The following is a 26,468-nucleotide window of genomic DNA, read 5'->3' on the forward strand; positions in this document are numbered from 1 at the left end:
TTATGCCACCCCTGGCTGGCCATCTAAATCTGACACAACTGGCTGCACGACAGCTGGGGCAAGGTGGTGTAATCACCCTTTGTTTTAGATATAGTATACCTATATCTAACCCTAAAATGGACACATGTATTCCTATCAGTCACTCCTATGGCAGGCCTTAACAATCCTGAAGGCAGAGTGCTTGGAATTATGTGAGATGGTGCTCTGGCCCGTCTGCAGCTTGCGGAACCAAGTCCTAATAGCTGTTCTATGATAACGCGTACCATATACTCTTAAGTGCATTATAATCCTCGCGGTTATTTCCTATCTTTGGTATCGCTTTATCAAAACATGTCGAGAAAGGTGTCATACGAATTGGAATACTAACCCCTCGCCAATTCTGGCGACGGGGTTAGCATTCCACCCTTCTAGAGGGACACGACACGTGTGTAACTGTGAACCCCGGTTAAAGTTAACTCGAGCCTCAGCATCACGAAATGGATGCTGCCACCACAGACACAAGTCTGCCCTCCTGCTGCTGGGAATCCTTCCAGCGAGGAGAGCTTAGACAAAGGGTTTCCTGTCAGAGGCGGTGCTAGCACCGTCCCAGACAGGGTTTTGTGTATCCTAGGTAGGCAGGGCTGAATAGGAAGGTGACTGCAAGTGGCACCCCGGTGCTCACTATGCATCTGCCGGCTTGAACCAGTTCCAGGGACACACCAGCCCCTGAGCTGGGGAAAGTCCGGACAGGGGAGAGGGGTGTAACCACCCCCCTTCCTGGTCCCACCCATGGGCAGGACCTAGTCGCGTGCCAGCCCCTTTCTTTAGAATAAAGGTAGGAGCGGGGACCCTTCCAGATTAGATCATCTTTGAATCCTGAAACTACTTTCTGTAGGAGAGTAGGGTCTGCAAGCCTATGATCACCCAGACTTTTTGCTTTTGTTTCACTGGTTTACGACTTTCTCGGGCTGTGGGCCTGCTAATCAGACCCACAGCCCAGCTGCTCTCTCGCTAAATTGATGTGTGTACCTTAGGTGCATTACCCAATTGGAACTGGGCCACCCTGTCAGACCCTGTAACTCAGGGCATCGGTGTACCCAGGGCCTACCAGGGGCTGAAGCATGTATTATGCCACCCCTGGATGGCCATCTAAATCTGACACAACTGGCTGCGTGACAGCTGGGGCAACGTGGCGTACTCGCTCGTTGCTGTAGGTATAGTATTCCTATATCTAACCCTAAAATGGACACCCGAGTTCCTATCAGTCACTCCTATGGCAGGCCTTGACAATCCTGAAGGCAGAGTGCGTGGAATCGTGTGAATTGGGCTCTGGCACGAGCCGAGCCCGGTTGCAGCTTGCGGAACTAAGACCCAATGGCTGTTCCATGATAACGCGTACTATATCAGTAACTTCGGTATAGCGTTATCAAGACATGTCGAGTAAGGTGTCATACGAATCGGGATGCTGCCCCCTCACCAATACTGGCGACGAGGTTAGCATTCCGCCCTTCTAGAGGGACACGACATGTACGTAACTGTGAACCCCGGTTAAAGTTAACTGAAGCCTCAGCTCCACAAAATAGACGCTGCCACCACAGACACGAGTCTGACCTCCTGCTGCTGGGAGTCCTTCCAGCGAGGAGAGCTTGGACAAAGGGTTTCCTGTCCGGGGCGGGGTTCGCACCATCCCAGACAGGGTTTTGTGTATCCTGGGTAGGCAGGGCTTTACAAGAAGGTGACTGCGGAGTGGCACCCCGGTGCTCACTACGCATCTGCCGGCTAGAACCAGTTCCAGGGGCGCGCAGCCCCTGACCTGGGGAAAGTCCGGCAGGGGAGAGGGGTGTAACTACCCCCCTTCCTGGTCCCACCCCTAGGGCAGGACCTAGTCCCCTAGGACCCCTTTCTTTAGGATAAAGGCCGGAGCGGGGACCCTTCCAAATTAGATCATCTTTGAATCAAGAACTACTTTCTACGAAAGGACATTCAAGACTCTTCTCAAGATTTCTCCCTTGTGACTAAGGAGTAGTCACCCTGCATCCGCAGGCACCATCTAAGAACTCTGCGGTTTGCTGCAAGTCCTTCCTCAGGAATCCGACGACCCAGCTCGACGAGAACCGGCTTCCCTGGCACCTCTGACCTCTACCCACATCGTCAGCTCAGCTGAGATCTGTGGGTGCGACGAGACCTCGAGGGACCGGCCATCCTCAAAACCTGCACGCTTTCTTAACCAGCACAACCACCGAAGGAATCCTCTGGTGAGTGCTCTGGGGTCCGAGAATCCCCAACCCTGAGCAGCTCCAGCACCGAAGTGCAGTCTCCCAGCATCTCCACGATCTGCGTGGGGCCCTTCTGCTTTGCTGTTCAGCACGTTGTCCGATCACTAGCCGCTGGCTTGTGACTCTTTGACGACGAACGACAACCAACGTTGCTGGTCTGGTTGCTCCAGACTAGCCTTTGCTCCCTTCTGCGAGAGGAGCACCCCGGACCCTCCTGGTCCACTCAAGATGCCATTTTAGGCCCACCACGTGGCCCTGAAATCTGCCAAGGCTTGTTGCCCCAATCCTGGGCCCAGCGACGCCGACAGCATCAACCTTCGTGGGACAGCTCGCACCTCCATCCTGGTCGCCGACAACGCCTCCTGGTCCGTGAGACTGCCGAGCCTAGCGTCGCCCACTCACCTAGTCGAGGTGACGATCATCCGGTGCCCTCCTGGTACCCTCTGACTACTGGCTAGTACTACGAACTTGGTCCCCTCTGCTTTCAGGTGTCATCTATCTCTGATCCAGGCTTGGATCTCTACGAACTATTCTCCACTGGTCGCCGGCCAGCAACCCCTTCCTTCCGGCTCCTGGCTCGTCAGCGAAGACCCCCGACGCCTGTAAGACTTGTGCAGCCGCAGCCCTTGTGGCTAGGTAACTTCGGCATTTCGGTGCCCGCATAGCCTCCTTACTTAAGGGTCCCGAGTCCCTCGCTTCCGACTTGCCTTATCGGGTCCGCCCGAGACCACTAAACTTTCCGTGCCCTCGGGCATTTGTATTGATTGTGCACTTGAAGTATTTTCCTAAGAGTTTTGTTGTGTGCTAAGTACCCTGTCCTCATAAAGAGTACAGGGCTGTTGTGATTCTAATAAATACAATGTTTATTTTCATAACACTTGTGTGGTGTCCTTTCACTTGGTGTTCAAGGGGTATGTGATGGTATAACAGCTGGCTTAACATGCCCTCTAGAGTTTAACCCGAAGACTGCTCGTATCCACGCTACTAGGATAGCTGGTCTAAGGTTGACTTATAACCAATCACCATAAGGGTCGTTTGGACCGATGCATAGTGGTCGCTAGAATAGTGAACACTGCATATCGGGCCAACTTCTCACATTGGTGAGCAGCGGTTGGGATTTGAGCTTGCTGTGGTTTTACCACGCGTATCCTAAGAATATCTTGTGAAAGATCGCATAAGTACTCCAGGTACATATAACTTAGCTTAGAATACTCTGAGTTCTACTGAACCAGCTGTTGTAGCTCCTCAAGGCTTAGCACACTTTGGCTACAACTCTTAGCAAGGGATCAGTAGGTAAACATATAGTGTAGGTAGGTGCCTCACTTACACCACACTAGAAGCAGCATGTCCGACAAAGGAGGAAACTCTGAGTCTCCCCTTGTGTCAGTCGACCCTCCACAGGTCACTTCCAGATATGCTGCACTTAGCTTCCAAGAGATGCGACAGCTCTGTACATCTCGGAAGTTAAAACAGGGTTCAAACCCTACAACTCCGTTTCTGATTGGTCTCTTGGAGACCTATGATGCTAGGAGGGCGGGTAACACCGACCCTTCTCATCCAGAAGAGAGTATGCCCCCCCCTCGAGGGAACCGCAGGTGACCCTGACCTTATCCATCTCTCCGCAGAAGGTGAAGAGGAGGGTGAGGATCTAGAGTCATCTGGGGACGAGGCAGACAAAGGTCCAGTAGTGGTTAGCCAGCTAACTAGGGACAACTTAAGCCGGCACGAGAATGGTACTAGGAGACCCCTGGGGCCCCTCTCAGGCCAGCTTAACATTGGGAGTGGACGAGTTAGGTCTCTATCGAGAGGCTCTAACAGATCCGCTCGAACTAATGGCTCTCGAGGCTCTGCTCGAAGAGGGATGACATCCCCTCAGAGGAGAGTGTACGAAGCTAAAGAGCGGGAAATCAATCTGCGTATCGAAAAGGAAGAACTTGCCCTAGCCAAAGAAAGACTCGCCTTCGCTAGAGAGCAAGAATTGAGTGGGACAATTCCCACTGGTGGCAGCATTCCCCCACGGGAAACAGGAGTTTAGACACTAGACACCTGAGTAAGATAGTGCCCTCCTTTAAGCAAGGGGACGACATCCACAAATGGATTACTGCTATGGAGCGGGCCTGCACTGTCCAGTGCGTCCCCCAGAGTCAGTGGGCAGCTATCTTGTGGCTCTCTTTTGAGGGTAAAGGTAGAGACAAGCTCCTCACTACTGGAGTCGAGGATGCTAACAATTACCAGGTCCTGAAGAACACACTGATTGATGGGTTCGGCCTAACCACTGAACAGTACAGGTTGCTGTTCAGGGATACCCTGAAAACTCAGTCTCAGGATTGGTCTGATTTCGTTGATTGTGCCACTAAGGCTTTGGAGGGCTGGTTGCTGGGCAGTAAGGTTACTGATTACACAGGATTGTATAATTTTATCATGCGAGAACAGATTTTAAACAATTGTCAGAACCAGTTGTTGCATCAGCACCTTGTCGACTCGGATCTGACCTCTCCCCAAGAATTGGGAAAGAAGGCAGACAGATGGGTCAGAACAAGGGTTAAACAAAACCAGGGCCAGAACCAGGGTGGTCAGAAGAAAGCAGACCAGAAGGGTAAAGATTCGAAAGGGGAACAAAATGACCAGAAGTCTTCGACAGGTCCCCAACAACCCAAAGAGGGGGGGGGGGGGTCAGGCTTCCCAGAAAAAGAAGAATCAAGAAGGCCAATCGAAAAGGTGGTGCCAATACTGTAAAAGTAAAACTCACTGGTTAAGTGAGTGCACCAAGAAAGGAGGGTAGACTCCTGCTACTGCAGCCCCTAAGGCACAAGTGCCCCCTAGTACAGCCAGCAGTAGTAGTGCGCCTCCCAAGGGACTAGTTGGGTTAACCTTGGGTTCTGAGGAGTGTGACAACTTAGTTGGCACACTCACTCAGGCTGTCCTTGTCTGTACGGGGGATGTGGATATATCCCCTGATGTCAGTCCCAATACTTTGGGCAAATACCGACAGACGCCTTTGATCAATGGAAGAATGGCTCAGGCCTATAGGAACACTTGTGCCAGTGTCACCATGGTGACGCCTAACTTTGTGGACCCTGGACAGATCATGCCAGGTACAGATTTCCTGGTGACCAATGCCAGCAACGTCACTACCAGTCATAGTATGGCGATTGTTGCTTTCTCCTGGGGAGGGGTAAATGGCCAGAAGAAGGTTGTTGTTAGTTCAGACCTCCCAGTGGATTGTTTGTTGGGCAATGATTTGGAGTCATTGCAATGGTCAGAAGTGGAGCACAGGACTCACATGGAGATGTTAGGCTTGCCAGCACATGTGCTTGCTGTGACTAGGTCACAGGTCAGACGATGCCCCATTGAACAGGTGCTGGATCCTGGAACAACGGACCAGACACCTTCCAAGAAGAAGAGCAGTCGGGTTAAGGCAGCGCCTTCCCCCTTGCCCCAGGTCGAGGATCAGGTCTCAGAGGAGGCTGACCTCCAGGAATTGCGGGAAACTGAGCCTAAATAACTCGAACTTGATCAAGTTGAGTTTCTGGGCTCAGGGGGACCCACACGAGAGGACCTGGGGAAGGACCAGTTAGACTGCCCTTCCCTTGAACCCCTCAGACAGCAGGCTGCTGCTGAGGCTGCTGGGAACGCCACAGGTACCCACAAGGTATACTGGGAGGATGGACTCCTGTACACTGAGGCAAGAGACCCCAAGCCTGGCATGACCAGGAGGCTGGTTATCCCCTTGTCTCAGCGTGGTTTCCTTCTTACCTTGGCCCACGAGATTCCCTTAGCAGGACACTTAGGCCAGACGAAGACGTGGGACAGGCTTGTCTCGCACTTTCACTGGCCTCACATGAACGAAGATACCAAGGAGTTTTGTCGCTCCTGTGTCACTTGCCAAGCCAGTGGTAAGTCAGGTGGCACGACAAAGGCCCCCCTTATACCAATGCCTGTGGTGGGGGTGCCCTTTGAACGTGTGGGGATTGACATTGTCGGTCCAATGGAACCCACAACAGCATCAGGGCACAAGTTTATACTGGTGGTAGTGAATCATGCCACCAGATATCCTGAAGCTATTCCCCTTAGGACCACTACAGCCCCTGTGGTGGCAAGAGCCCTAGTTGGAGTATTCTCCAGAGTGGGCTTCCCTAAGGAGGTTGTCTCTGACAGAGGTGCAAACTTCATGTCGAGCTACTTGACTGCTATGTGGAAGGAATGTGGTGTTAACTACAAGTTCACTACACCCTATCATCCACAATGCAATGGGCTTGTTGAGCGGTTCAACAGGACCCTGAAAGGGATGATTCATGGACTACCTGAAAAGCTCCGGCGTAGATGGGACGTCCTGATTCCCTGCCTTTTGTTCGCTTATAGAGAAGTCCCACAGAAGGGGGTTGGCTACAGCCCTTTTGAACTTTTGTACGGACATCCTGTAAGAGGACCCCTGTGTTTGGTGAAGGAAGGATGGGAGAGACCTCTCAAAAAGCCTGCAACCAGCATAGTGGACTATGTGCTTGGCCTCCGCTCCCGGATGGCGGAGTACATGGAGAAGGCATCCGAAAACCTTAAGGCCAGCCAAGAACTCCAAAAAGCTTGGCATGACCAAAAGGCTGTCTTGACTGTTTATCAGCCCGGACAGAAGGTGTGGGTGTTGGAGCCAGTGGCCCCAGCAGCACTCAAGGACAAATGGTCCGGGCCCTACACCATCCTGGAGAAAAAGGGAGAGGTCACCTACCTGTGGACCTTGAAACTCCCCGGAGCCCCCACAGGGTGTTCCATGTCAACAGGCTCAAGGCATATGTCGACAGGAAGGACATAAGCTTGCTCATGGCCATAGATGAGGGACAGGAGGAAGAGAGTGACCCTCTCCCAGACCTGCTCACTCAGAATCCTGACGATGGATCGGTAGACGGTGTTGTCTTTTGTGGCAGCCTCTCCGAACATCAACAGGAGGATTGTAAACAGGTTCTTCAATCCTTCCGGCATATGTTCTCTCTAACACCCAGTCAGACCAATTGGTGCACCCATGAGGTTGACACTTGTGACAGCTTGCCCGTCAAGAGTAAAATCTACAGGCAGCCCGATCACGTTAGAGACTGCATCAAAACTGAAGTGCAGAAAATGTTGGAGTTGGGAGTCATTGAACCCTCGGATAGCCCTTGAGCTAGTCCCGTAGTTCTAGTGCCGAAACCTCACACCCCGGGCGGTAAGAAAGAGATGAGGTTCTGCGTAGACTACAGGGGTCTCAATGCAGTCACTAAGACTGACGCCCACCCAATACCACGGGCAGATGAGCTTATAGATAGATTGGCTTCTGCCAACTACTTAAGTACGTTTGACCTGACAGCTGGGTATTGGCAAATCAGGTTAGCTGAGGACGCCAAGCCTAAGACAGCATTTTCTACCCCTGGTGGGCATTATCAGTTCGTGGTGATGCCCTTTGGTTTGAAAAATGCACCTGCCACCTTCCAACGGTTGGTGAATCACGTTCTCACTGGGCTGGATGACTTCTGTGCGGCGTATCTTGACGATATTGCTGTCTTTAGCTCCACCTGGGAGGATCACCTGGTCCACCTGCGGAAAGTGTTAGAGGCTCTGCAAGCAGCAGGTCTCACTATCAAGGCTACCAAGTGGCAGATAGGGCAGACACAGGTTGTATACTTGGCACACCTCGTCGGTGGAGGCCAAGTTCAACCACTGGAGAGCAAAATACAGTCAATCAGGGACTGGGCTCCTCCAACCACCCAGACTCAGGTTCGAGCTTTCTTGGGCCTGACTGGTTACTACCGAAAGTTTGTCAGAAATTACAGATCGATTGTGACTCTGCTTAATGAGCTGACAAGTAAGAACATGCCAAAAAAGGTTCAGTGGACAGCGAGCTGTCAAAAAGCATTCGATGACCTAAAACAGGCCATGTGCACGGCACCTATCCTCAAGAGTCCAGACTACTCCAAACCATTCATTGTCCAAACAGATGCTTCTGAGTTGGGAGTGGGAGCTGTTCTACCTCAACTGAATTTTGATGGTAATGACCAGCCCATTGCTTTTATAAGCAGACAGCTGACCCCCAGAGAGAAAAATTGGTCAGCTATAGAGAGGGAGGCCTCCGCTGTGGTGTGGGCCCTGCAGAAACTGAGGCCATACTTGTTTGGCACTCATTTCAAGATTCACATCGACCATAAGCCCCTCCTATGGCTAAATCAGATGAAGGGTGAAAACCCCAAACTGCTTAGGTGGTCCATTTCCCTACAGGGGATGGACTTCACAGTGGAGCATAGACCTGGCACTGATCATGGCAATGCAGATGGGCTCTCCAGGTATTTCCACTTAGAACAAGAAGACTCACTTGGTCAAGGTTAGTTTATTGTCCCAACGTTTGGGGTGGGGGGGTCATGTAGGAGAGTAGGGTCTGCAATCCTATGATCACCCAGACTTTTTGCTTTTGTTTCACTGGTTTACGACTTTCTCGGGCTGTGGGCCTGCTAATCAGACCCACAGCCTAGCTGCTCTCTCGCTAAATTGATGTGTGTACCTTAGGTGCATTACCCAATTGGAACTGGGCCACCCTGTCAGACCCTGTAACTCAGGGCATCGGTGTACCCAGGGCCTACCAGGGGCTGAAGCATGTATGATGCCACCCCTGGATGGCCATCTAAATCTGACACAACTGGCTGCGCGACAGCTGGGGCAACGTGGCGTACTCGCTCGTTGCTGTAGGTATAGTATTCCTATATCTAACCCTAAAATGGACACCGAGTTCCTATCAGTCACTCGTATGGCAGGCCTTGACAATCCTGAAGGCAGAGTGCGTGGAATCGTGTGAATTGGGCTCTGGCACGAGCCGAGCCCGGTTGCAGCTTGCGGAACCAAGACCCAATGGCTGTTCCATGATAACGCGTACTATATCAGTAACTTCGGTATAGCGTTATCAAGACATGTCGAGTAAGGTGTCATACGAATCGGGATGCTGCCCCCTCACCAATACTGGTGACGAGGTTAGCATTCCGCCCTTCTAGAGGGACACGACATGTACGTAACTGTGAACCCCGGTTAAAGTTAACTGAAGCCTCAGCTCCACAAAATGGACGGTGCCACCACAGACACGAGTCTGACCTCCTGCTGCTGGGAGTCCTTCCAGCGAGGAGAGCTTGGACAAAGGGTTTCCTGTCCGGGGCGGTGTTCGCACCATCCCAGACAGGGTTTTGTGTATCCTGGGTAGGCAGGGCTTTACAAGAAGGTGACTGCGGAGTGGCACCCCGGTGCTCACTACGCATCTGCCGGCTAGAACCAGTTCCAGGGACGCGCAGCCCCTGACCTGGGGAAAGTCCGGCAGGGGAGAGGGGTGTAACTACCCCCCTTCCTGGTCCCACCCCTAGGGCAGGACCTAGTCATGTACCCACCCCTTTCTTTAGGATAAAGGCCGGAGCGGGGACCCTACCAAATTAGATCATCTTTGAATCAAGAACTACTTTCTACAAAAGGACATTCAAGACTCTTCTCAAGATTTCTCCCTTGTGACTAAGGAATAGTCACCCTGCATCCGCAGGCACCATCTAAGAACTCTGCGGTTTGCTGCAAGTCCTTCCTCAGGAATCCGACGACCCAGCTCGACGAGAACCGGCTTCCCTGGCACCTCTGATCTCTACCCACATCGTCAGCTCAGCTGAGATCTGTGGGTGCGACGAGACCTCGAGGGACCGGCCATCATCAAAACCTGCACGCTTTCTTAACCAGCACAACCACCCAGGGAATCCTCTGGTGAGTGCTCTGGGGTCCGAGAAGCCCCAACCCTGAGCAGCTCCAGCACCGAAGTGCAGTCTCCCAGCATCTCCACGATCTGCGTGAGGCCCTTCTGCTTTGCTGTTCAGCACGTTGTCAGATCACTAGCCGCTGGCTTGTGACTCTTTGACGACGAACGACAACCAACGTTGCTGGTCTGGTTGCTCCAGACTAGCCTTTGCTCCCTTCTGCGAGAGGAGCACCCCGGACCCTCCTGGTCCACTCAAGATGCCATTTTAGGCCCACCACGTGGCCCTGAAATCTGCCACGGCTTGTTTCCCCAATCCTGGGCCCAGCGACGCCGACAGCATCAACCTTCGTGGGACAGCTCGCACCTCCATCCTGGTAGCCGACAACGCCTCCTGGTCCGTGAGACTGCCGAGCCTAGCGTCGCCCACTCACCTAGTCGAGGTGACGATCATCCGGTGCCCTCCTGGTACCCTCTGACTACTGGCTAGTAGTACGAACTTGGTCCCCTCTGCTTTCCGGTGTCATCTATCTCTGATCCAGGCTTGGATCTCTACGAACTATTCTCCACTGGTCACTGGCCAGCAACCCCTTCCTTCCGGCTCCTGGCTCATCAGCGAAGACCCCCGACGCCTGTAAAACTTGTGCAGCCGAAGCCCTTGTGGCTAGGTAACTTCGGCATTTCGGTGCCCGCATAGCCTCCTTACTTAAGGGTCCCGAGTCCCTCGCTTCCGACTTGCCTTATCGGGTCCGCCCGAGACCACTAAACTTTCCGTGCCCTCGGGCACTTGTATTGATTGTGCACTTGAAGTATTTTCCTAAGAGTTTAGTTGTGTGCTAAGTACCCTGTCCTCATAAAGAGTACAGGGCTGTTGTGATTCTAACAAATACACTGTTTATTTTCATAACACTTGTGTGGTGTCCTTTCACTTGGTGTTCAAGGGGTATGTGATGGTATAACAGCTGGCTTAACACGCCCTCTAGAGTTTAGCCCGAAGACTGCTCGTATCCACGCTACTAGGATAGCTGGTCTAAGGTTGACTTACAACCAATCACCATAAGGGTCGTTTGGACCGATGCATAGTGGTCGCTAGAATAGTGAACACTGCATATCGGGCCAACTTCTCACACTTTCCACGAAAGGAACTCAAGACTTCTTCTCAAGATTTCTCCCTTGTGACTAAGGAGTAGTCACCCTGCATCAGCAGGCACCAACTAAGTATCTTGCGGTTTGCTGCACGTCCTTCCTCCGGAACCAGACCGACCAGCACAACGAGACCCGGACTCCGTGCTCTCTCTGACCTATACCTGCCTCTACAGCACAGCTGAGAACCGTGGGTGCGACGAGACCAGAGGACCCGGTGACCATCAGAACCAGCACGACACTGATCCAGCACGACCGCCGAGGGACCCTCGAGTGGGTGCACTGGGGTAAGAGAAGCCCCAACCCCAAGCAGCACGAGCACCGAAGACCAGCCCCCCAGCATCCACCAGATCTGCGTGGGGCCCTTTCGCTTCTGTGTCGCTTGCCACGTTGTCCGGTCACTTGCCCGTTGGCTAGTGACCCTCCAGACGACATCCTACGTTTGTTTCACCACTGGATTAGCTCCTCTAGACTGGCCCTAGTCTCCTCCTGAAGGGGACCTTCCTCGGACCCTCCTGGTCCACTCAAGACGCCATTTTGTGTCGCCCGTGGGCTTGCCGTAGCCAAGGCTTGTTGCCTCCTTCAACGGATCCAGCATCGCCAGCAGCAGACATCCGACGTGGGACAGCTCGCAGACCTCCAGCCTGGTCGACATCAGCGCCCTGGTCCGTGCAGCAGCAGAATCCAGTGTCACCTCCTCACCTGGCTGAGTGACCTTGTCCGGTGCCATCCTGGTGCCCACCTAATCACTGGCTAGTGATTTAGAACTCGTCCCCTTTGCTTACAGGTACTCTTCTTCACTGATCCGTCCCTGGATCAGCCCGGAACATCTTCACTGGTCGCCTGCCAGCAACTTCCACTTCAGGCTCCTGGTTCGTCAACGAGGATTCCCGACGACACTTGAACCCTATGCAGCCGCAGCCCCTGGGCTAGGTAAACCGAGTACCACGGTGCTCCAGCGTAGATCCACTCTCTAAGTGTCTAGATCCACTTTCGTTTTTGACCTACCTAGTCGGTTTCGCCCGAGAACACTAACTTTGCATTTACTAGCATCCATAGACTTTGTCCCGCATTGCGCGTGAGAGTTCCCACTCTGCACACGGCGCCCCTAGGCCTCCTGCTTCTAATCTAAGGGTTCAACATTGTAGGCCTAGCGATTCTAAAGTCTCTGAGAACTGTTACTTACCTGCTAGTGATTCGCATTCCACTTCCATAGTATATGGTTTTTCGTGCCCCTCGGGCATTTGTGTAAATTGTGCGACTTTCAGTATTTCTTTAAGAGCTTTGTATTGTGCTTAGCACCCTGTCCTCATAAAGAGTCCAGGGTTGTTGTGTTATAAATAAATATCCTTTTATTTTCATAACAACTTGTGTGGTGTCCTTTCACTTGGTGTTCAAGGGGTATATGTGATGGTATAACAGCTGGCTTAACACGCCCTCTAGAGTTTAGCCTAAAGACTGCTCTTGTCCATGCTACTAGGATAGCTGGTCTATAAGGTTGACTTACAACCAATCATCAATAAGGGTCGTTTGGACTGATACATAGTGATCACTAGAATAGTGAGCACTGCATATCAGGCCAACTTCTCACAACGAGTGTAGTGTGTCTGAGTGTTTTCGCATGAATCGATCTATGAGAACACTCCGTATTCAAGGATTTAGCTTGAACCTTCGGGTTCCATTTTGTGTACGGCAGCCATTTTGTATGGTTGCCCTCACATAGGCCCGATGACTGTGGCCGAACGAGTCCTTGAGACACTTATGCTTTAGCTGACTTTTGAGTGACCTGGCCGAACTGACTCCTTGCCCGAGGCTGACCTCGCTGAGCCAGTTCCTTGTTAAGTAGCTAGTCTGATAAAGATCAAAGAGTTGGACGTGCCCGAGTTTATGGTACACTGCTCCCACCTTTCTATCTCACTTCCAATCTGTTTCTGCCTTTCCTTTACGACATAATCACTGATTTGGGTTGAGGGTTTTATGATGGGTTTGTCCGGCCTGATCCAACAAGAAACATGGAATTTGCTTGGTCATTTCGGGTGGGCTGGACAACGGAAAATGGATTGTCGTCATACGCTACTTTTGAAATGTTACGCTACCATTGGCCAGTTTGTATGAACCCAATGCTAATTTGAAATGTTGCCTGAGGCTTGATTTTTGGCATAAAAGACCATGCTCCGCTCATTGAATTTGTGCAGTCTCTAGCGAGCCACCCGTGTGTGCTTCGTAGATCTCTGTTCCTGGTTGCAGCCAAAAAACGTTGGTCTTTGACGTCATCAAGAAGTATCCCGTGTCTCTGTTTGCCAAGACCACTTCATCGACCCCTGTATGTCGGCGTGGTCCGAAAGTCTTTGCTGCGAGGTTTCCCGCTTTCCGACGGCTACGAAGGACTGCTGCCCTGACTGTCGCCCTGTTTTGAAGCCTTAGACGTTTGAAGAGCGAGACGATTGACGGGTCTTCTGGTGACGCCATCGACATTTCAGTTAAGTATGAGTGGAGCGTCTCCTAGTCCTTAGTTTGTTTTTTGGTATCCTTCAGTGGATCGCTTTGATTTGGTACCTGCAGGCCCCAAAGCCAAGGGACTCTTGTATTCGCGAGACTATCGTTTTGAGATTTCCCTTGTTGTTTGAAGCTAGACTAGTGTGCAAGATGCCTGGTTTTAGCAGACTTGGAAAATTGTTTAGTTGTGGTTGTTCTAAGGATTCCCGGTTAGAGGATTTGTGTACGGTTCCTCCAATTGGAACTCCTACATATGAATTATACGTGAAACATGGTGTGGGCCCTATTAGCTATAATGAGATCTGGGTAAAGTATACGAGGAAAGACGGTGTCCTACAGTGGCCCCGTTGAACAAGTTACTTGCCTTCGGTAACGATATATCTGTAAGAAACAGTAGTTAGTATTAGATTCCTTACCTTAGAATATCCCCAGGCGTCAGACTGGATCCGGAAATTTTTGCGTAGCAATACCCCTGCGCGTCGTTAGGCGTCGTCTCCGGCTCCGCGTCTGTCGTCGGCGTCGTCTGCGCCGGAATGACGTTGTCGGAGTACTTAGACGCCGCCCATGCGCGCTGATACTAACTACTGTTTCTTACAGATATATCGTTACCGAAGGTAAGTAACTTGTTCATCTGAAAGAAACACGTTAGTATTAGATTCCTTACCTTAGAATAGATATCCCAGCAATACCAACCCCGGTGGTGGGTCTGTGAACCAATACTCACACCAGGAAGTCCTGGAGGACGGAACGGCCAAAGAAGCCATCCCTCCGCACCTGACCGTCCAGGCAGTAGTGCCTCGCAAAGGTGTGCAGCGAAGCCCACGTAGCCGCCTGGCAAATGTCCTGTAGGAGGACTCCCCGACCCAGGGCAGTAGTAGCCGCCGTGGCCCGAGTGGAATGGGCCCTCAGCCCAACTGGAGGCTCCTTTCTAGCCAAGGAGTAGCACACCTTGATGCATAAGACGACCCACCAAGAGATGGTCCGTTTATGCACCGCCCGTCCCTTCTTCGCACCCACATAGCCAACAAAGAGTTGGTTGTCCACCCGGAACTGACGTGTGCGATCCACATAGAATGAAAGCGCACATTTTGGGTCCAGACGATGTAGCCGCTCTTCATCCTTTGAGGGATGCGGAGGCGGGAAGAAGGAAGGTTAGGTGATGGACTGCCCGATGTGGAAAGCAGAGACTACCTTGGGCAGGAAAGATGGTTTGGTACGCAACACCACTTTGTTCGGATGCACAGACAGGAAGGGAGGTTTGCAAGATAGAGCCTGGAGCTCACTCACCCTCCTGGCGGAGGTGATGGCAACCAGGAAAGCTGTCTTCAAGGTGAGAAGACGGAGAGGACAAGAGTGACGTGGAGCAAAGGTAGCGCACATCAGGAAAGTAAGAACTAGGTTCAAGTCCCACTGAGGCATCACAAAAGGGACAGGTGGAAACATGTGTGTGATGCCCTTCAGAAAACGAGTTACTATAGGGGACTTGAACAAAGAAGGTTGATCAGGCACTCTTAGGAAGGCCGAAAGGGCAGAAAGGTAGCCCTTGAGAGTGCCCAGAGCCGAGCCCTGCTGGGCAAGAGAAAGAAGGAAGAGAAGAACTTCAGAAAGGGGTGCAGAGAGAGGGTCCACAGCCTTTGCTGTGCACCATGCCACAAATCTGTTCCACCTGCAGGCGTATACCGACTTTGTGGAGGGACGCCTGGCTGCCAGAATGATATCACAGACTTCGGGAGGCAAGTCAAATGGCCTCAACTGTCGCCGCTCAATCTCCAGGCTTGTAGGTGGAGACTGGACAGGTTCGGGTGGAGAACCGTCCCCTGTTGCTGCGACAGAAGGTCCTCCTGAAGAGGCAGACGGATCGGGGAACCGACTGACATGTTGAGTAGCTCGGTATACCAGAACCTTCGAGCCCAGTCCGGAGCCACAAGGATGACCTGGGCCCGGTCGTGCCTGATCTTCTTCAGCACTCTGGGCAGAAGTGTGTAGGAAGGTGGATATCTGACTATGGTTACCCCCAACTTTTTGCCTGGTGTTTTGCTGGTTTTTCGACTTAGTTGACCTGGGACCCTGCTATTCAGGACCCCAGGCCTACTGCTCTCTCTGTGAAATGGATTCCATGTACCTTAGGTGCATATCTAATTGGATACTGAGTCACCTTATAAGTCCCTGAATAGCATACCTTAGGTATCCAGGGCATAGGTGTACCCAGGGCCTACCAGGGGCCGCAGCATGTATTATGCCACCCCTGGCTGGCCATCCAAATCTGACACGACTGGCTGCACGACAGCTGGGGCAAGGTGGTGTAAACACCCTTTGCTTTAGATATAGTATTCCTATATCTAACCCTAAAATGGACACATATATTCCTATCAGTCACTCCTATGGCAGGCCTTAACAATCCTGAAGGCAGAGTGCTTGGAATTATGTGAGATGGTGCTCTGGCATTAGCTGAGCCCGTCTGCAGCTTGCGGAACCAAGTCCTAATAGCTGTTCCATGATAACGCGTACCATATACTCTTAAGTGCATTATAATCCTTGCGGTTATTTGCCAACTTTGGTATCGCTTTATCAAAACATGTCGAGTAAGGTGTCATACGAATTGGGATACTAACCCCTCGCCAATTCTGGCGACGGGGTTAGCATTCCACCCTTCTAGAGGGACACGACATGTATGTAACTGTGAACCCCAGTTAAAGCTAACTCGAGCCTCAGCATCACAAAATGGATGCTGCCACCACAGACACAAGTCTGACCTCCTGCTGCTGGGAGTCCTTCCAGCGAGGAGAGCTTGGACAAAGGGTTTCGTGTCAGGGGCGGTGCTAGCACCATCCCAGACAGGGTTTTGTGTATCCCAGGTAGGCAGGGCTGAGAGGAAGGTGACTGCAAGTGGCACCCCAGTGCTCACTGTGCATATGCCGGCTTGAACCAGTTCCAGGGGCACACCAGCCCCTGAGCTGGGAAAGGTCCGGCAAGGGAGAGGGGTGTAACCACCCCCCTCCTGGTCCCACCCATGGGCAGGACCTAGTCGCGGGCCAGCCCCTTTTTTTAGAATAAAGGTAGGAGCAGGCCCCCTTCCCAAAGTAGATAATTCTGAATCTTGAACTACTTTCCACGAAAGGAACTCTTGATACCTTCTGAAGACTCTCCCTTGTGGCTAAGGAGTAGCCACCCTGCACCCGCAGGCACCATCTAAGCATCGCGGTTTGCTGTAAGTCCATCCTCCGGATCAAGACTGCCCAGCTCGACTAGACCTGGATTCCCTGGCACCTCTGACCTCTACCTACATCATCAGCCCAGCTGAGATTCGTGGGTGTGACGAGACCTGAAGGGACCGGCCATCTTCAAAACTGCACAACGCTTAACCAGCACGACCGCGGAGGGATCCTCGAGTGAGTGCTTTGGGGTTTGAGAAGCCCTGACCCTGAGCAGCTCCAGCACCGAAGTCCAGCCCCCCAGCATCCACGAGATCTGCGTGGGGCCCTTCTGCTCTTTGCTGCTCACCGCGTTGTCCGGTCACTTGCCTGCTGGCTAGTGGCCCTCCTGACGACGAACCACGACGATTACACCACTGGTCTGGTTGCTCCAGACTGGCCCTTGCTCCCTTCCAAGAGAGGAGCACCCCGGACCCTCCTGGTCCACTCCAGACGCCATCTTGACTCCACCGCGTGGGCTTGACTTTGCCAAGGTTTGTTGCCCCAATCCTGGGTCCAGCATCGCCGACAGCAGACACCTTCGTGGGACAGCTCGCACCTCCAGCCTGGTCGCCGGCAACGCCTCCTGGTCCGAGGGACAGCAGAGTCCAGCGTCGCCCACTCACCTGGTCGAGGTGACTTCATCCGGTGCCATCCTGGTGCCCACACAATAACTGGCTAGTGATTAAGAACTGAGTCCCCTCTGCTTTCAGGTCGTCTCCATCACCGATCCAGGCTTGGATCCCTCCGAATATCTTCACTGGTCGCCTGCCAGCAACTTCTTCTTTCAGGCTCCATAGACTTCAATGAGGATTCCCGACGTCTTTTGAACCCTATGCAGCCGCAGCCCCTGGGCTAGGTAACCTGAGCATTTCGGTGCTCCAACGTAGGCTCACTATCTAAGTGTCCAGATCCTTTTTCGTTTTCAGTCTATCTAGTCGGATTCGTCCAATAACACTAACTTTACGAATACTAGCATCCATAGACTTTGTCCCGCATCCCGCGTGAGAGTGCACACTCTGCACCCAATCTCCCTAGGCCTCCTGCTCCTAACCTTAGGGTTCAGTAGTGTAGTCCTAGCAATCCTGAAGCCTCTGGATCGTGTTACTTACCTGCTAGTATTTCGCATTCCACTTTTAGTGTATATGGTTTTTCGTGCCCCTCAGGCATTTGTGTAAATTGTGCAACTGAAAGTATTTTCGTAAGAGTTTTGTTGTGTGCTTAGCTCCCTGACTCATAAAGAGATCAGGGTAGACTTGTTATAAATAAATATCCTTTTAATTTTCATAACAACTTGTGTGGTGTCTTTTCACTTGGTGTTCAAGGGGTATATGTGATGGTATAACAGCTGGCTTAACACGCCCTCTAGAGTTTAGCCTAAAGACTGCTCTTGTCCATGCTACTAGGATAGCTGGTCTATAAGGTTGACTTACAACCAATCATCAATAAGGGTCGTTTGGTATGATACACAGTGATCACTAGAATAGTGAGCACTATATATCAGGCCAACTTCTCACAAAGTGGTATAGGTGGAAAGGCGTATAACAGACCGCAACTCCACTCGCGACGAAATGCGTCGCCGAGCGAGTGCCGCCTTGGAAATTCCAACGTGCAGAACTGATGACATTGCGCGTTCTCTTCGGTGGCGAATAGATCTAGCCAAGGCTCTCCCCACTGCAGAAAGATGCCTTGCGCCACGTCCGAGCTCAGACGTCATTCGTGATCCATCGAACACCGTCGGCTGAGTTTGTCCGCCCTGGCGTTCATAGAACCCGCCAGGTGGTGAACCACCAGGGTCATGCCCTGATGTTCCAGCCACTGCCAGAGCCGCAGAGCCTCTTGACAGAGGGTCCAGGACCTCACACCGCCCTGTTTGTTGCAGTACCACCTGGCGGTGGTGTTGTCCATGAACACCTGCACTACACTCCCCCGGACAGAGGGGAGGAATGCCTTCAGTGCTAGACGAATCGCCCTCAGCTCCAGAAGGTTGGTAAGGAGCTGGGACTCCGCCGGAGACCAGAGGCCTCTGATCTCTGCCTCTCCCATGTGGCCTCCCCAGCCCTGGAGGGACGCGTCCGTCACAACTACGTGCTCCGGTTGGGGAAGGGAGAGGGATCTGCCGTTGACCCAATCGTGGTCCGTGAGCCACCACTGCAACTGTCTCGCAGCGCCCTCCGAGATTAGGACATGGTCGGACAGGTTGCCCTGATGCTGGGCCCACTGAAACCTCAGGTCCCACTGCAGAGCCCGCATCCGCCACCGGGCATGATGCACCAGAAGGATGCAGGAAGCCATCAGCCCCAGGAGCTGCAGCGTCAACCTGGCCGAAACCTGGGATAACGGCTGGAAGATGGGAATCAAAGCCTGAATATCCCGGACTCGCTGCTCGGGAGGATAAACCCGAAACTGCGCCGAGTCCAGAACAGCTCCGATGAAGAGGAGCTTTTGGGAGGGGCACAGGTGTGATTTCGGCACGTTGATGGAAAACCCCAGCAGGTGCAGGAGATCCGCCGTAATCTGGAGGTGGCTGACGACTGTTTGGGGCGAGTCCGCTTTCAACAACCAGTCGTCGAGGTAGGGGAAGACTGAAACCCCTAGCCTGCGCAGATGAGCTGCGACCACCGCCATCACTTTCGTGAACACCCGTGGGGCGCTGGTAAGGCCAAAGGGGAGCACGGTGAATTGAAAGTGCTCGAGGCCTACCGTGGACCGCAGGTAACGTCGGTGGGCCGGCAGGACGGGGATGTGAAAGTAGGCGTCCTGCAAGTCCAACGCCACCATCCAGTCTTGCGGGTCTAGGGCAGCCAAGACTTGAGCTAAAGTCAACATTTTGAACTTCTCCTTCCGGAGGAAGCCGTTGACGCTCCGTAGGTCCAAGATAGGGCGTAGGCCCCCTTTGCCCTTCTTGAGTACCAGAAAGTAGTGGGAGTAGCAACCACACCCTACTTCTGGCCCAGAAACACGCTCGATGGCCCCCTTGGCCAAGAGGGCCGTAACTTCCTCCTGCAGAAGTTGCAAGTGGTCCCCCGACACGCGGTGGTACTGCGGTGGCATGGCTGGAGGGGTCGTCTCGAAGGGGAGGGAGTAGCCCCTCCGGACGATTTGCAGCACCCACCTGTCCGATGTGACTGTGCGCCAGTGGAAGAGGTGATGGCAGACCCTGCCCCCCACTGGCGTCACATGGGCCTGAAAACTCGGACTAGGAAGGTTTGGATGCGGGTGCTGCTGGAGCGGTTGCGGACTGGCCTCGCCTTGGACCCCGACCGCCTCCCCGGCGGTTCCCACGGCCGCCACCGCGCTGGACATTCTGCTGCGGCGTGTGGCTGACAGTCCGTGTGGGGGCGCCCCTTTTTTGGCCACGAAAGGAGCGAAAGGCACCCATTTGCTGGCGCGGGCCGAGAGGCCCAAGGACTTGGCAGTAGCTCTGGAGTCCTTAAAGCGCTCAAGCGCGTGGGCTGCCTGGTCGCCAAAAAGGCGACGGCCATCAAACGGCATATCCAGTAATTGTGGCCTGGACATCGGCCGAAAAATTGGCGCACCGCAGCCAGGCGTGGCGTCTGACCGCCACTGTCGTGGCCATCGCCCTGCCTAGCGTATCGGTGGTATCCAGTCCGCACCGGATAGAGTACCGTGCCGCATCTCGACCCTCCACTAGGGCTTGGGCGAGTTTAGCCCTGACCTCCTCAGGGCATTGTGGCAGCACGTCCGCAACCGTGTCCCACAGGGTGTGGGTGTAGCGGCCCAAGAGGCATGCTGTGTTGACTGACCGCAGTCCCAGACTAAGGGACTAGAACACTTTCTTGCCAAATTGTTCAAACCTCTTGGATTCCCTGTCAGGAGGGGCCGACGGGAACGCGGTCTGGAAGTTAGAGGCCTGGATAACCAGGCCCTCGGGGGTAGGGTGGGTCGACAGAAAGCTTGGGTCACTCGGAGCCGGGCGGTAGCGTCTGGCCACGTTCCTGTCCACAGGCTGTCCTGAGGCGGGCTTGGACCAGGTGCCGAGCAGAACGTCACATAAGGCCTCATTGAACGGCAGCAGAGGCTCGACCGAGCTTGACTGCAGTTTGAGAACCTAGGTGAGGAGATTAGTCCTCACGGCCGCTGAGGGGAGTGTAAGGTTTAAGGCCTTAGCCGCCCGCATCAGCACTACGCTATAGGCTGCCCCCTCCTCCGTAGCCACGGTTGGAGGGGAGACAAAACCAGTGTCCGGAGAGAGATCCAGGCCGCTGGCTTCCCCAAGCTCCTCTGTCCAGTCCGCTTGGTCCTGACACTCCCGTGTCAGAGGGTCCTCAGACCCCTCCCAGTCCTCTATGTCACCCAATGCCTGGTAGCCAGGATCAACAAACGGGGCCCGTTCATTAAAGTAGAATGTACCCAGAGCCGTCTCGTACGGCGCCCAACGGGGCCGTGTCGACGGCTGAACAGGATCGACAGAAGAACTGGGGCCGGCATCGACCGAAGTCGGCGCCGGTGGTGACACCCTTGGGGGCGGCGCCGGTGAGGTCGTAAGGTTGGAGCCTGATCCGGCCGGGGCCTGTGGTGCCGGGACCGAAGTCGCCGGCGGCGCCGAGGCCGAAGCCGTCTGCGGCATCGGTGCAGAAGCACGCGACCCGCCAGGCCCCGGAGCCAGACCCACTGAGCCCGAAGGCGCCGTGGGGTCCGGTGGAGAAGAGAGCGACCTCATGGCCATGAGGTACCGCTTGATCTCCTCCGGCATTGCATCCTGTTCAGGGACCCGAAGGTGTGGGGCAGGATGCGGCGCTAGCGACTTCTGCGGAGCCGCGTGGGTGGTGCCACCCAAAACCCCGGCCGCGTAGGGCGAGCGTTGGGGGCGGTCAGAGGAGCAATGACGCCGCTCAGACCTCTCATGCCTCTTACTTGAGGAGGAACCAGAAGACCGATGCCGACTTCCGGAGCTGCGAGGGCTCCGTCCCCGCGACCGATCCCTCGACCTCCCATGGGACCGGGACCTCGAATGGCACGGGGCCGACTGCCGGAGCTCGAGCCGCTTGCGGGACCGCTCCCGCCTAGCCTTCGATATCAGAGCTCGACAGTCGGAACAGGAACGGTCTTCGTGGTCGAGGCCTAGGCACTGCAGACACCGGCGTTGGGGGTCGGTACTCGACATCAGTCGACTACACTTCGAGCAGGGTTTGAACCCTGGCATCCCTACCGACACCTGAAGAGTCGAGAACGACTTCAAGAGGATCAAAAATGATCAAAAAAGTTTTAGTCAAAAAGTGACTAAGGGGTAGAGCTTCTCCGGATCTGCGCTAGCTGGCGCGGAAAAAAGAAGAACTGACGTCAGTGCGCATGGGCGGCGTCTAAGTACTCCGACGACGTCATTCCGGTGCAGACGACGCCGACGACGGACGCGGAGCCGGAGACGACGCCTAAAGACGCGCAGGGTATTGCTACGCAAAAGTTTCCGGATCCAGTCTGACGCCTGGGGATATTCTAAGGTAAAGAATCTAATACTAACGTGTTTCTTTCAGATAAGGTAGTTTTGAAGCTGAGATTTTAGACAATCTCGTAGTTCAAGAAGAAAGCCCGGCCGGCAATGTTTGACTCTTTCCGCATATGGCGCAAAGAAGCCAAACAGAAAGAAATTAAATTAGCGAAGAAGAATAAACGAGAACGAGGTATGTCAATGGTACAAGCTGCTATTGCGTTTAGGGATAATGAGGAAGAGCAAGAGAGCGAACAGATGCTTAGAGTGAAGAAGTTAGCGGTAGATAGATGCTACCCAGTCTTGCCGCCTAAAGAGCAGAAAGACGAGAAAGATCTTGCGAAAGATCCTTAAATGACGCATCTGTTAAGTTCCCCACCACCTTATGTACAGAGTGCTACGGCACCACCGCCACCAGTTGTGGCTGTGCAACCTCCGATTGTTGTGCCACTTGTAATTCCTCCACAGCCAGCTTCTCTTCCATTGGCTACTGCTCCTTTGGCGCAGCCTCCTCAGGGGCCGCCAACTTTGCCCTTGTCTGCTACTTCTACATCTGTTCTTAATGCTCCTTCTGCTCCGACTCTGGATTCTTCTACTATTGTTCCGTCTTCCCTTATTCTTCCATCTTCTCCTTCTACTAGACAGCAAATGAATGCTGCTTTTTCTGGTTTTCTGACTCCGTTGTTGGGACAATTGGGTATGTCTCCTGTGAGTGAGAGTAGACAATTGCGTAGTCAATTGCCCGATACAGATGAACGTGCAGTTTTGGATCATATGGCACGTAGATGGGTTACGTATACCTCCCAGTACGATCTTGAGGGTATTATGGATGTTTTTCAGCAATGGAAAGTGTAGGAAGGTGGATACCTGACTATGGTTGCCCCCCAACTTTTTGCCTGGTGTTTTGCTGGTTTTCCGACTTAGTTGACCTGGGACCCTGCTATTCAGGGCCCAGGCCTACTGCTCTCTGTAAAATGGATTCTATGTACCTTAGGTGCTTATACCAATTGGTACTGGGCCACCTTATCAGACCCTGTAACTCAGGGCATAGGTGTACCCAGGGCCTACCAGGGGCTGCAGCAGGTATTATGCCACCCCTGGCTGGCCATCTAAATCTGACACAACTGGCTGCACGACAGCTGGGGCAAGGTGGTGTAATCACCCTTTGCTTTAGATATAGTATACCTATATCTAACCCTAAAATGGACACACAGATTCCTATCAGTCACTCCTATGGCAGGCCTTGACAATCCTGAAGGCAGAGTGCTTGGAATCGTGTGAGATGGTGCTCGACAGCAGACCTTCGTGGGACAGCTCGCACCTCCATCCTGGTTGCCGACAACGCCTCCTGGTCCGAGAGACTGCAGAGCCCAGCGTCGCCCACTCACCTGGTCGAGGTGACTTCATCCGGTGCCATCCTGGTGCCCATCTAATCACTGGCTAGTGATTCAGAACTTGGTCCCCTCTGCTTACAGGTACCCTCTTCAGCTGATCCAGTCCTTGGATCGGCCCGGAACATCTTCACTGGTCGCCTGCCAGCAACTTCCACTTCAGGCTCCTGGTTCCTCGACGAAGAAACCCGATGACACTTGAACTGGGGTAAGAGAAGCCGGAACCCCAAGTAGCACGAGCACCGAAGTCCAGCCCCCCAGCATCCACCAGATCTGCGTGGGCCCTTTTGCTCCTGTGTCGCTTGCCACGTTGTCCGGTCACTTGCCCGCTGGCTAGTGACCCTCCAGATGACGTCCTACGTTTGTTTCACCGCTGGTCTAGCTCCTCTAGACTAGCCCTTGTCTCCTCTTGAAGGGGAACTTCCTCGGACCCTCCTGGTCCACTCCAGACGCCATTTTGTGTCTCCACGTGGGCTTGCCTTAGCCAAGGCTTGTTGCCTCCTTCAACGGATCCAGCATCGCCAGCAGCAGACATCCGACGTGGGACAGCTCGCAGACCTCCAGCCTGGTCGACATCAGCGCCCTGGTCCGTGCAGCAGCAGAATCCAGTGTCACCTCTTCACCTGGCTGAGTGACCTCGACCGGTGCCATCCTGGTGCCCACCTAATCACTGGCTAGTGATTCAGAACTCGGTCCCCTCTGCTTACAGGTATCCTTCTTCACCGATCCATCCTTGGATCAGCCCGGAACATCTTCACTGGCCGCCTGCCAGCAACTTTCACTTCAGGCTCCTGGTTCATCAACGAGGATTCCCGACGTCACTTGAACCCTATGCAGCCGCAGCCCCTGGGCTAGGTAAGCCGAGTACCACGGTGCTCCAGCGTAGACCAACTCTCTAAGTGTCTAGATCCACTTTTGTTTTTGACCTACCTAGTCGGGTTCGCCCGAGAACACTAACTTTTGCATTTACTAGTATCCATAGACTTTGTCCTGCATTACGCGTGAGAGTTCCCACTCTGCACACGGCGTTCCTAGACCTCCTGCTTCTAATCTAAGGGTTCAGCATTGTAGGCTTAGTGATTCCAAAGTCTTTGAGAGTAGTACGTACCTGCTAGTAATTTCGCATTCCACTTTTGTAGTATATGGTTTTTCGTGCCCCTCGGGCATTTGTGTAAATTGTGCGACTTTCAGTATTTCTTTAAGAGCTTTGTATTGTGCTTAGCGCCCTGTCCTCATAAAGAGTCCAGGGCTGTTGTGTTCTAAATAAATATCCTTTTGTTTTCATAACAACTTGTGTGGTGTCCTTTCACTTGGTGTTCAACGGTATATGTGATGGTGTAACAGCTGGCTTAACACGCCCTCTAGAGTTTAGCCTAAAGACTGCTCTTGTCCATGCTACTAGGATAGCTGGTCTATAAGGTTGACTTACAACCAATCATCAATAAGGGTCGTTTGGACTGATACATAGTGATCACTAGAATAGTGAGCACTGCATATCAGGCCAACTTCTCACACTGACCTCCTGCTGCTGGGAGTCCTTCCAGCGAGGAGAGCTTGGACAAAGGGTTTCCTGTCAGGGGCGGTGCTAGCACCATCCCAGACAGGGTTTTGTGTATCCCAGGTAGGCAGGGCTGAATGGAAGGTGACTGCAAGTGGCACCCCGGTGCTCACTATGCATCTGCCGGTTTGAACCAGTTCCAGGGGCACACCAGCCCCTGAGCTGGGGAAAGTCCGGACAAGGGAGAGGGGTGTAACCACCCCCCTCCTGGTCCCACCCATGGGCAGGACCTAGTCGCGTGCCTGCCCCTTTTTTTTAGAATAAAGGTAGGAGCAGGCCCCCTTCCCAAATTAGATAATTCTGAATCTTGACTACTTTCCACGAAAGAACTCTTGAACATTTCTGAAGACTCTCCCTTGTGGCTAAGGAGTAGCTGTGAGAAGTTGGCCCGATATGCAGTGTTCACTATTCTAGTAGCCACTATGCATCGGTCCAAACGACCCTTATGGTGATTGGTTGTAAGTCAACCTTAGACCAGCTATCCTAGTAGCGTGGATACGAGCAGTCTTCGGGCTAAACTCTAGAGGGCGTGTTAAGCCAGCTTTTATACCATCACATACTCCTTGAACACCAAGTGAAAGGACACCACACAAGTGTTATGAAAATAAACAGTGTATTTATTAGAATCACAACAGCCCTGGACTCTTTATGAGGACAGGGTACTAAGCACAGAACAAAACTCTTAGGAAAATACTTCAAGTGCACAATTAATACAAGTGCCCGAGGGCACGGAACGTTTAGTGGTCTCGGGCGGACCCGATAAGGCAAGTCGGAAGCGAGGGACTCAGGACCCTTAAGTAAGGAGGCTATGCGGGCACCGAAATGCCGAAGTTACCTAGCCACAAGGGCTGCGGCTGCACAAGTCTTACAGGCGTCGGGGGTCTTCGCTGACGAGCCAGGAGCCGGAAGGAAGGAGTTGCTGGCCGGCGACCAGTGTAGAATAGTTTGTAGAGATCCAAGCCTGGATCAGGGATAGATGACACCTGAAAGCAGAGGGGACCAAGTTCGTACTACTAGCCAGTAGTCAGAGGGTACCAGGAAGGCACCGGATGATCGTCACCTCGACTAGGTGAGTGGGCGACGCTAGGCTCTGCAGTCTCACGGACCAGGAGGCGTTGTCGGCGACCCGGGTGGAGGTGCGAGCTGTCCCACGAAGGTTGATGCTGTCGGCGTTGCTGGGCCCAGGATTGGGGCAACAAGCCTTGACAGATTTCAGGGCCACGTGGCGGGCCTAAAATGGCGTCTTGAGT

Source organism: Lissotriton vulgaris, chromosome 2_1, assembly GCF_964263255.1.
Source record: "Lissotriton vulgaris chromosome 2_1, aLisVul1.2, whole genome shotgun sequence".
NCBI classification, from domain to species: Eukaryota; Metazoa; Chordata; class Amphibia; order Caudata; family Salamandridae; genus Lissotriton; species Lissotriton vulgaris.